Here is an 11284-nt window from a genome sequence, read left to right as displayed (position 1 = left end):
TGGATATCAAAAAATTCAACAGTTTGAGCTTCATGATCTTTTCAAACACCTTCGCAATATTCAAAGTGAGAGAAATCGACCTAATCTCAGATTTAAAAGTACTAGTCCATCGAAGGACAATCAGTCCGTAGAAGGGCTTTAACTGAATGTGCATTGTCTTATTTCCAAAAAGGATAGCACAAAGATCAAGGTTCTTGAGGAACTAGCTTTAGATAGGCAGGTCTCGTTCATTTCCATGACAGAAACTTGGCTTCGACCAGGGGTCTTAGATGAAGAGCTGGCCATGGTTGGTTTCAATTTAGTTCGATGTGATAGAGTACGCCCTAACAATCCCATTTTTCCGCATGGGGGCGTATGTCTATATGTTAGAAATGATTTGCACACTAGTCGTGTAGAAATGTCGAATGGAGAAGTTGAGGTCTTAGTTTGTCATCTTCAAGGTCTTGATCTGTCCATTGTAACAAAATATAGTGCCCCCTCTTGTTCAGTAAGCTCGTTCTTGTTAGCTCTCAAATTCATATAAAATGAGTTGCACTGGTTAGTCTGCCCAAAGGTTTTCTTTGTAGGGGTCTTCAAATTTCCGGCTAGGTTTTAGAGCTGGAGTTTAGTCCAGATGGGTACCTTCCCATTTCGAAATCGACGTCTCAGTCGATCGAAAAGCTGGAGGAGTTTGCGATCTTACGCAATTTGTCCCAACATGTTGGTGTAGCCACCTGAGCAGAGAACGTTCTGGACTTGGTCTTTTCCAATGACCTTGATGTGATCCAGAATGTCCATGTGACGCCCAGTAATCTGTCAGATCATCATGTTCTCGAGATAGGGTCGACCATTACTCAAAAGCCGGCGGCTCTAGAGTAAGACTGGTCAAAAAAGGTCGGTCTGCATAAGTTCAAGTTTAAAGATGAACGTTGGCCATTGATTAGCGAAAGGTGAGGGGAGCTTGATTTTATTCCAATGCTGAAAAAGGAATCGTCTTTCGATGTAGCCTTAGACAAAATAATTCTAGTTTTTGGAGGACGTTTGTGTACAGCCAGGGTCAGAACGGCACCAGAAATGACATATTTGAGTTTTGTAGTACAACGTTCTCACTTAAATCCAATTAAAATGGATCATGGGCAACTGATGATTTTGTTTTAATCAACCCTTTTGACAAACATTGTGGTTATCCATGTATTGACATAAAATTTCATAAACTTCTATTTTGCACATGCTTAGTTCTTACAACTTAAAAGTTGCGTTTTACGCCTTAAAAGATCGAAAAATGGCCTAACTGTGTTTCCAGTTATTCCCAAAGAATATGATTTATGATTATCCATTTCAATGACACCAATAGAAGTAATATTTCTCCGTTTTCTTTAAGTTTTTTTTAAAGCTAAAAGTAGCAAAAAATGTCGCTTAAAACTTACAAAAGATGCAAAATTTCCTTTCATTTTACTAAAGTGCCAAAAGCTACACTATACTATCAAGTTCCTAAAATATTTGAACGATAAATGAGACAGTTTAATTTTCAAAGTTGTCACTTTTTGCAATAATTAATTTCGACGTACTATCGATGTTTTTTTCAACGTTAATTTTGTCAAAGTTCAAGATTAAGCTTGATTAAAGTTGCGATTGACAAGTTTGACATCACAATTGTGAATTATTGACATTAAGTAAGTTTCAAGTTATATTACAAACTATATTCGGGTTTTTTTCTACCTGCTTCAGAAATTTGAAATATTGTCATTTATATTTTAGGCATAGAAAAAGCTCATTATATTTCGTGGCAATTGCTTTAATAATTAACCGGAGCAATTTGTAGTCAAATTTGATGGAAATGCAATCATTAAAAACGAGATATCTTACCGTTTGCTTCATGGATTTGAATAAGATTTTACTTGGAAACGCAACTAAGGTTTTCCCAACATCTATTGATTACGGTTTTTGGAAATGTTTTCTCTTTTTAAGCTTTAAGTGGATTAATATTACAAAAGTTGTTCCTTCTGTTTAAAACACAAAGGAAAGTCGTTGTTAGAAGTCTTGGCATTTTCAGAAAAAACTTTAGCAGTGCTGTGAGGAACACCTTGCAAAACAAGCATCAGGCATTGGTGGAAAATGGAGGGTTGTATTAAGGTATAGTTTAAATTTCCACTTGTTAGGAAGTTTACATAAAAGGCAAGTATCATTTAAAATGTACAGAGTAACACCACAGCCCAAGTCTGCTTAGTTTCAATTTGAATTTTGGACTCTAAAAAAATTGGTTTGAACAAAAGCATCCAAAATAGTCAAATGAAAAAGGTATTGTAAAGAAACATAATTCCAGTTTCATGAGGCATTCACATGAATTTAAAATACAATTATGTAACTTAGAGTTACAACAGGCCGATTTTTTGTTTGAGAGCCATTCCCAGAAAGAGAACCATAATTTCAGGACTAGGGCACCAAATTACTTGGAATTTGTTCAGGATATTCCTGGAACAATTTTTTTCAAACAATATTATGAAGAAAAGAATATTGACAAATGGGGCTTTGAGCAAAACCTTCCTTTGGTAAGAATTCTTGATTGGTATTATTAAGGAATTGTACTTCAAGATAAGTGAAAATTCATTTTATGTATATTGACACGCCTCGTTTCAAGCAAATGCCATCAATGGTTACCAAAATGGCATTCGTCACATATTTTGTAGAATAGATAAGCCAAAACTTGACATTGGAAAATATCAACACAAACAGTTTTGCCTTATTTGGCCGGAAAGGTTTGGTGATCACAAAAGAGTGGCGTTTCCTTCCTCTAGTGTCCTTGACTAAGCATGGCCTATAGAAGTACCTCAAGAGAAAACCAAACGGAATGTTTTACCTCCTATTCAAATTCATGCCGGTTGAGAGGGTGCTTAATCAATTATTTCTTCTCATAAAGTACCAGGTTAGAACTCAAAAAGTCACAACATTAAAGGACTCGTACGATTCTAGCCCAACACTAGAATCAAGGATGTACCATGTACAAGAGACTAAAAGAGAGCCAAGCTATTGGATTCTAAAATCAATCATCTTGTATTACAAGAGTTTAAATACTGAAAGAACGGGTCGTAATAGTTGGAACTGATCAGCGGTGTCATCTATGAAGGAATGGAGGGTAAGAGCGAATTCAATAAAAACACAAAGTAATGATTTCAAAGCATTTCCATATGGAAAGAAATATTAGTGGAATATACGACGACAATTAGATCCAGTTAAATTACCATCTCCATGGCACAACGACAATGTGCCATGAGAAATTTTCTCTCTCCATCCATGTTGTAAAACATAATATCTGGAGACAAAATTGTAGAATACCTTCTTTCAAGGGAGAAAAAAAGCCTACATAGTGCTTGTTCATATCGAAATGAATGGAATACTGGTTTACTTATTTCATAAGTGAAATTCCTTTTTGTTAGTTCCATTATATTGTGAAAAGTATTCGTTTGATGTGGTAAGGTGTGCAGCCATTCTAAGTTTCGCTTTATGTTTCCAGAACTTGGCCATGGAATCGAGATGTGTTGGGGGAGCATTTGCCCTGGTGTTAACAATTGTTTGCGGTCAAGACACATACCAATCTGTACCCTATTCGTACTACGACCAGAATTTGTCCACAGACGGTCAAGAGTTGCAATATAATCCTCCTGAAGCATACTATCCTATTTCATCTAGACAAGGAACTATCGGACTTCTACCTGTGAGTTGATGAACTGATTAAACGTGTTGGTACGATGAATTCAATGCCTCTTTTTTCAGCTTGGAATTGCCGCAGCTGTCGGCGTGGGGGCTGCTGTTGTTGGAGGGGCTTTAGCACTTCAAGCAGCAAATGCTCGGACCACTTTGACTAACAAAGTTGCAACCGCCACTTCCACCGCTGAAAATATTAACAACATAATAAATGCCCAATCCCCTATTTTGACTTCAATAGTCATGACCCAATCTCCAACCGCTGCTCGTTTAAGTAGTGTTTGTGCAGCAGCGGCAGCAATCGCACAACTCCCTCCTGCTGGACTCGTTGCTACAGATCATGGGATGAATGTTGCGGCTATAATTGATGCGCTAGAAATGAATATGTGTACTATTTGAAAATCATTTGAAGTATTGCCAGCCCGATTTGCTTTTTATGTTAATTATCTTGTTTTTCTGCTTGCTGCAAAGCTTCATCAACTTTAACTTTGATTAAGTTTGGTGGTGACCAAGTCAAGTGCCATACTGAGGACAAAATGCAAACAAATGCCAGCTTTAAAAGTTCGTACATAATTTAAAAGTGAAGTGATGTTGACATTGACATTGTAAGTACTATAGATTCATATTGAATCACAATGTGTTGTGACAATCAGTTGATTTGACGATTTCTGTGAATTTTGAACTGAATAAAACATTTATGAGACTATCGTGTCCATTTAATAATTTTTCAAATTTTAATTTTTTCATGAAGAACTATCAGCACAACTTTCGACGATAGTACGATTTTGCGCCTTTGTCACTTAAATAAAATTGCAAATTCAAACCATTTCAAGGAACAACAAAGCACATCTTCATATCAATCAGTCACGGATTTAATTAGACATGGCAACATGGTCAGGCTAAAGACTGGGCCATTCAATACAGATCCATCCTTAGATGACCAGACACGGTGGTTCCGACTACATTTGAAAAGAATATGCGCAAGATCTTTTGGACATATGAATTGCTTATTTGGAATAAAGTGAACGGAGATACAAGATTTTTGCTTTCGATCTCAGTCCACAACTCTAGAAGCCCGTGGAATGACATACTGGATCAGATCAGGGCCCCTGGAAAAGACCAAGTCCAGAACGTTATTCGCTCTGGTGGCTGCACCAACATGGGAGGGATTGCACCAGATCTTAACTCCTTCAGCGTTTCGAACGACTGAGATGTCGATATTGAAATGGGAAGATACCCATCGGGACTAACCTCTCAATTTACAACACTGGCCGGAAAACTGAACTATGAAACGAAGTTTGGGGCTCAAATTTGAACATGTTCATCTATTCAACAATGTCTTCTGGTCGTATGAAGTACAAATTTGGAATAAGGTGAACGGTTTAGGCGACAATAATCTTTTGCTTCCGTTCGCAGTCCACATCTCTAGATGTCCGTCTCCAAAAGTTCGTGCCTAAGTACTACTACCTCGTAGAACTGAAATAGTTTCTGAGAACGTTTTCATAGAGGTTAAAACTATGTCACGTCGAATAAATGAGATATGGGGATTATTGTGCATTGTTTATATATTTTTTCTGATGTAGAAAACAAGGTAAAATGATGTTTGTAAATCACTTCACTTCTAGAAAAGTTCTCAAAGGTAGCAAAGGGAACAAATCTAATAGCAAAAAGACATTCAGTGTTGCGACAATAGTTGATTGATTTCATGTTTTACGAGCAATGGGTCATGTTGTTACAAAAGTCATGGACACGTGTTGGTTCCAATTGCCATAACAAGGTTGTCTATTAAGATTTGTACTGCGATATCCGACGTTGGAGGGGGGCTAGAAATAGGAACTGCCGCACCATTCGCAACACTAGAACATGCTGAAATCGCTCGTGCGGTGTTGATGTTGTCAGTACTTATCAGAGAAGATAGAGTGGAAGATAGGCTGGAAACACTATTACTAGATGAAGTAATCCTTGTGTTGATGGTATCCAATTGGGATTGTAAATTTTCACGGGCTTGATTAGCATTTTGAACCACTGCAGCACCTGCTACGATCCCTCCAATTCCGAGAGCAACCAATAAAGGGATCTGAAACGAAGGATTTTCGGCATTTTGAGTCATTCTTTTTCAAAGGAGTGTTTTGAAACTGCAACACCTTTTTCAGCCAAAAGTGTTGAACTCAGCCAATTTTGATACAATTGCTGAAGCCAAAAGGGAATAAAGAAAGCAAGATTGAATTAGTATACTATACTAGCGCATTCAAACATGTCGCAAATATAACAACATTGAAGCACTATTGAAATGCTACTTCTTTTTTACGCCTCGGTATCCTAGTAATGGTGAGAGCGTGAAATATGCAAAGCAAAAAGAGCACGCAGCAGAAAATCCAGCTATTAAGGTTCCATTGAAAGCCTATTTTTTGCGGATTTCTTTACCGTTAGTGGGAATGGAATTCCCAGCATTTCAAGACGGAAAATCCTTTTCATTTTACGTAAATTCATTTTCATATATTTCTTGATCGGCCAACAATTTAGAGTTGTCGTCCTGGTTAGCCCTTCAATATAGTGTTAATCAGGGATATTAGTCAAGAACTTGTCCAAATCTAATTGTCCTAAATACTCCTTACGAACATTTGAAAATGAAGGAGCCCGAGAAAGAAGAGAGTTGAAATTCATTGCTCTCACTATTGATGACGTTTGCCTCATGTCGCACAGAACCTAATAGCATGACAAGTAAATTCAGGTACTCAATCATGATCGTCAGATGGCAAATTTAGGTGCCAATTTTGAGAAAAATGTCATGTACTTTGCCTCCATTGCTTCAATTTCCATTTTGCTTCAATTTCGAGTGGCAGATTTTAACCCAATTAACAACTTTATGGCAATTACTTTCCCGTGTGGCAACTTTTTCCAAAACTTAGTTTTTGATAAACCTTGATAAAATTAAAAAAAAAATTTAGCAATTAGATACAACAATATTTGGGAATGTTTGGGAAAAGTTGCCGGCCCTTTTGTTATTTCGTCACCTGTTTTTTTTTCGTTTTGTAACTGTAAGTGCCAGGTTCTTCTCTTTGAGTTCAATCTTTTTGTCTACCAGACATTTTCGTTTCAATCTTTGCACACATTATTCACATTTAACGTCTTTTATGGAAATACAAACCAGCCCTAGTTACAGTATGTATCAAAAGTTCTGTCGGTATCGAAAAATGTGTTTTTTGAGTGATATCTCACGAATCGGATTAATTTTTCCAAAAAAGGTTTCGCTATTAGAAAATCATACTTTCCGCGATAGTATATTCATGATCCAAATCAGTTGAAATCAAGTATTAACCAGATAATCCGATGTCTAAAAATGAAAAAAAAAACGGTCAAAGGCAATGTCGAAAAACACGACTTCTTCCCGGTTTGAGATCCGGATTCGCGGAATCGCCATGATAGAGGCCGGATTAACCCAAAAGGAAGTAGCCAAGACCTTGGGGGTCAGTTTAAGGTCGGTTGAACGATGGTGGAGGTCCCAAAAGATGGGCCAGAGCCTGAAAGACAAACCAAGGTCTGGGAGGCCAAAAAGTCTCAAGAGGGTTGCCAAGATCGTCATAGCCAAGTCTGTTGGAAAACGATACCGATCAACCCGGAATTTAGCCACCAAACTGACCAAACATGGACACCCAGTGTCCCACAGCAGCGTCCATCGCTATTTGAAGAAAACTCTTGGTCTCACTCCGTACAAACGGCCAAAAATCCCCAAGATTACCCCAAAACAACGATTGGCCCGCTTAAATTTCTGTCTGGAGAGAAGAAACTGGACAGTGGACGATTGGAGCAAGGTTTGTTTCTCAGATGAGTCTCCCTTTTACCTGTTCGCACCCTCAAATCGTCAAATTGACCGGGTCTGGGCAAGCTCCAGTGACCAAGTCGAGCCTTGTCAAACTGTCAAGCACCCGCCCTATTGGATGGTTTGGGGAATGATGAGCTCCCAAGCTTTGTCTGAACTCCATTTCATCCCCCAAAAAGTGACTGTGAGGACGGACTACTATGTGGACAACATCCTTGGCAAATCTTGTTTGGATGCATTCAATAGGAGGAATAAAAATGGAGGCGTTATGGAAAGGAGGATGGTCGCAAAGAGGTCTGAAGCAATTTTCCAGCAAGATGGTGCTCCGGCACATCACTCTCTGAAATCCCAGGAGTGGTGTCAAAATAACCTGCCTGGATTCTGGAAGAAAGGGACTTGGCCTGCCAACTCCCCTGACTTGTCTCCAATTGAAAATCTTTGGGCAATCATGAAAGAAGCTGTCAGTCAACTTGAGGGTCCCACCACTTTGGAGAGCCTCAAAACTGTTCTAAAAAAAGTCTGGTCAGAGATTCCGAGGCAAACTTTACGAAATTTGATTGAAGGGATGCCAAACCGAATTAAAAAATGCATTAAATTGAAAGGGAGATATATTGGTAAATAATTATTTGTTATTTTACAAAAAAAAATATGAAATAAAATTTGGAGTGATTCCTAAACTAAAAACCCGACAAAACTTTTGATACATACTGTATATGGTGGCAGCGGTGATTCCTTGAGTGAGGAGGTGAGAACCATCGCAAAGTTTGCGTCTACAGGCTCATAATTTGAGTGAAACAAAAAAAAAATACATTGAAAATATTTTTCACATATTTTGGGGTTTTTGGGCCCAATTTTTTTATGCCGTTTTTTTTCCTTCCTGTGATGATACGTCACCAAGAGAAAGATGACTTCCAAGAACAAAAATTTTATTCGGTCGCGGATCAAATAGGACACAAATATGGCCGATCAAGAACTCGTTATTGGCTAAGGTTGGAGGTGTGAGGCTTTTTCAGTTTCCTCTTCTCCTCTCTGTATAGATGTCACATGAAAGTCAGCAAAAAATGGAGCTGCAGTTGAACTTGCCATAGCTACCATCATGGGTTTAATCCAACAAACACTAAAAATCGTTAAGTGAGCAAAAGTGCCCTAAGCAGTAGCGCTAGACTCTCGAAAAGAATCAATTATATACTGTACCATAACATTGGAATCACTTAAAAAGTGTTTTGATGTCAATCATTGTAATAAAGAAGAATCAATTTCTTGTCAAAAAAAATAAAGAAAGTCAGCATATACAATTGTTTGCCTACAATTTGGCCACAGAAAAGAGGCAACAAACAGCACTAACAATAACCTTTCATGGTAGGAACGTTTAACGATTCATTACCTTTTTTCTTTCATTTCTCAACATTACTTTTCATCTTTTCTCGACTTTTTCACACTTGCTAGTTTTTGGGCATTCTTTCAACTTTTTCGCAAATTTATTAACTTTTTCTCATTTTTTCCAAAATTTGGGCCCATTTATCTAAATTTTCTGTCAATAAAGACCATGTTTATCTGCAAGTTTTGGCCGGCCCTTGTTTTTAAGCTAGTAAAGATAAACGGGACAAAAACAACCAACCTAAACGTTTTTGGTTAACATAAAATCAACATATTTGGGTGGTTTTAAGCAACATAAAAATGACATATTTGAGCCCAAAAAGCAACATATCTTGTCGGAGTACTCATCAGGCTGCTCAAGGAGAATGCCAAGTTGTAGGACAACCACCTAAGATGATGGGTAGGGAAAGGAACGGTCATGGTGTGCGTCCACAACCCAAGAGACCAGATGAATCCATGGCGGAGTACGTCAAATATTTCGGTCTTGTGGCCAAGGCCAATGGATGGTCGGATCGCCAGGCAGTACAGATCTTCCCAGGATTATTAGAGATTGGATCCACGGATCTGGATGATCTGGGTGAATCGGTCTTGGGAAGTTTCAAGGCACCGTAGGAGGCCCTGTTGCCGATGGAAGAGAACTTGAGGGAAGCGTCAGTCCAAGCCTCTTTCTGGAAGATGTCCATGCGTGAGGACGAGAAGGTCCAAGAATACGCCAAGAGGTGCAAGGGGTTAGTGAACGAATGCTTCCCAGGTTTTGCGAAAAGTAATAAGGGCTTGCTCTCAAGATTCGAGATCTGTTTGTTCATAGTCTCCCAGTGGCTTTGAAAACGGTAGTCCTCAACCATCGTTCGCAGAAGTGGAAGGAAGCAATTCAATCGGTACTCATGGCCGAAAGTATGGCACTGAAGGAGACGCCAGTGAGGCAAGATGGGGGCAAAACCAGTTCCAGAAAGAAGAAGACCGACTTCTGACTTCGTGGAGTTCAAATGGGCGCCAAGAGGCAGGAGATCGTGCTTTATTTGTGGAAGGAAGCCAGGAGCATAGGATAGCGGATTGCCCAACAAGAAGGCCAAGATGAGAACAAGGTGCCAAAGCAATTTCACCCCGTCCAATGCTGGCTATGGAAATTGATGGCAAAGATGTGGAAGCTTTGGTGAATACTGGAGCATCGTCCAGTTTTCTACCATCAACCATGTTCCAACCGGACTCCCCTTGTCTGACATCATTCTAGACGGCATCAGGTAACGTGTTGTCAACCAAAGGAAAACGGTTCCGTCAGGTGATGGTGGATGATTGGGTGGCAGAACATGAATTCTTTGTTGGAGGCGTCACCACTGTGATACTTGGCATGGCTTTTTGGCTCAACAAGTTGGTGCCCGTGGTGGACAAATAGCCATTGGATGGGTTCCAATAGGAAGCCATCTGGAAAGTAATTTGGCCTATCTAGCCAGCGTTGGCCAACACAGTCATGTAGAAGTCCTAGAAGCAGCGGATTTGGTCGAGGATGTTGGAAATTTTAAGGGGGCTGATCAGGGAGTGATTCCAAAGGAAGTGGAATTCCCTGAAGTTTTTTCTGGACTAGGTCATTGCAAAATTGCCCAATATAAGATAGAAACGGGATCTGCCAACCCAATCTGTGTACCAAATCATCTAATGCCGGTCCATGTCATTGAATAAGGTAAGTTCAAACATTGAGCAAGTGAAGAAGGATGGAGGATTGATGAAGAGCAAAAGTGAGTGGAGTTTTCCGACAGTATTAGTGAAGAAAATCAATGTTGATGTGCGAAAAGCTATTGACTATCGAAAATGCGGCCCCTATGCCTCGGGTGGACAATTCAATTGAAGAACTGCGGGGTGCCAAGATTTACTTGACCTTGGATTGTAATCAGGGTTATTACCAAATTAGCATGTCTGAGAAAGTTATACCGAAAATTGCGTTCAAGTTCAGGGTAGAATTCTAGTGATGGGATAGGATCAAAAAAAATTCCAAAACAGGATCGCCAGAAAGCTAGGAAAGTCAAAGCACGGGCCGTTTCTAGCGTATCGTAGAATATTAGGCTTGACCAAAAAGGTGACCCTGGTTTGATCGGAGGAAAATCAGGGTTACTTTTTGTGATTAACTAACGGGTTTTCGATTTTCCGCTAGTAATGCCGTATGCCACTGAAAATGTAAATTGGTAGCCCTACTTGCAACCTCGGGTGATTTTTTGTTTGACCCCCCCATCAGTAGTAGCCCAGAGTTCACTTTTATTCCTTTTGGATCGGCGGAAGCACCTGCAACGTTTTGCGGGGCAAAACTCAATGCGCAAGATCTTAGTTGGTGGAAAGAATGATGCGATTTTTTTAATGATATCTGTGTTCATTCAGAGTCCAAGGAGGATTACCGTGTAGATCTGCGAAGTAGGC

General features: G+C 39.4%; 2 long non-coding RNA genes across 2 annotated transcripts in view; one reads left to right on the top strand and one right to left on the bottom strand.

The window, feature by feature from the left end:
• The first annotated feature begins 6 nt into the window (after positions 1 to 6).
• Positions 7 to 4387, top strand: LOC131878299 (uncharacterized). The gene is made up of 2 exons (XR_009373001.1): positions 7 to 3691; positions 3751 to 4387. It is a non-coding gene; the product is annotated as an uncharacterized LOC131878299 (long non-coding RNA).
• An 850-nt stretch (positions 4388 to 5237) lies between these two features.
• LOC131878084 (uncharacterized) overlaps positions 5238 to 11284 on the bottom strand; it is an 11742-nt gene continuing 5695 nt past the window's right edge. The window contains exon 4 of the long non-coding RNA XR_009372951.1: positions 5238 to 5758. This is a non-coding gene — a long non-coding RNA (uncharacterized LOC131878084). The remainder of the gene's footprint in view (positions 5759 to 11284) is intronic.

The sequence above is a fragment of the Tigriopus californicus genome, chromosome 3, assembly GCF_007210705.1.
Source record: "Tigriopus californicus strain San Diego chromosome 3, Tcal_SD_v2.1, whole genome shotgun sequence".
Classification (NCBI taxonomy): Eukaryota; Metazoa; Arthropoda; class Copepoda; order Harpacticoida; family Harpacticidae; genus Tigriopus; species Tigriopus californicus.
Note: the sequence above shows the minus strand (reverse complement) of the source record. Positions and strands in the feature narration are given on the sequence as shown.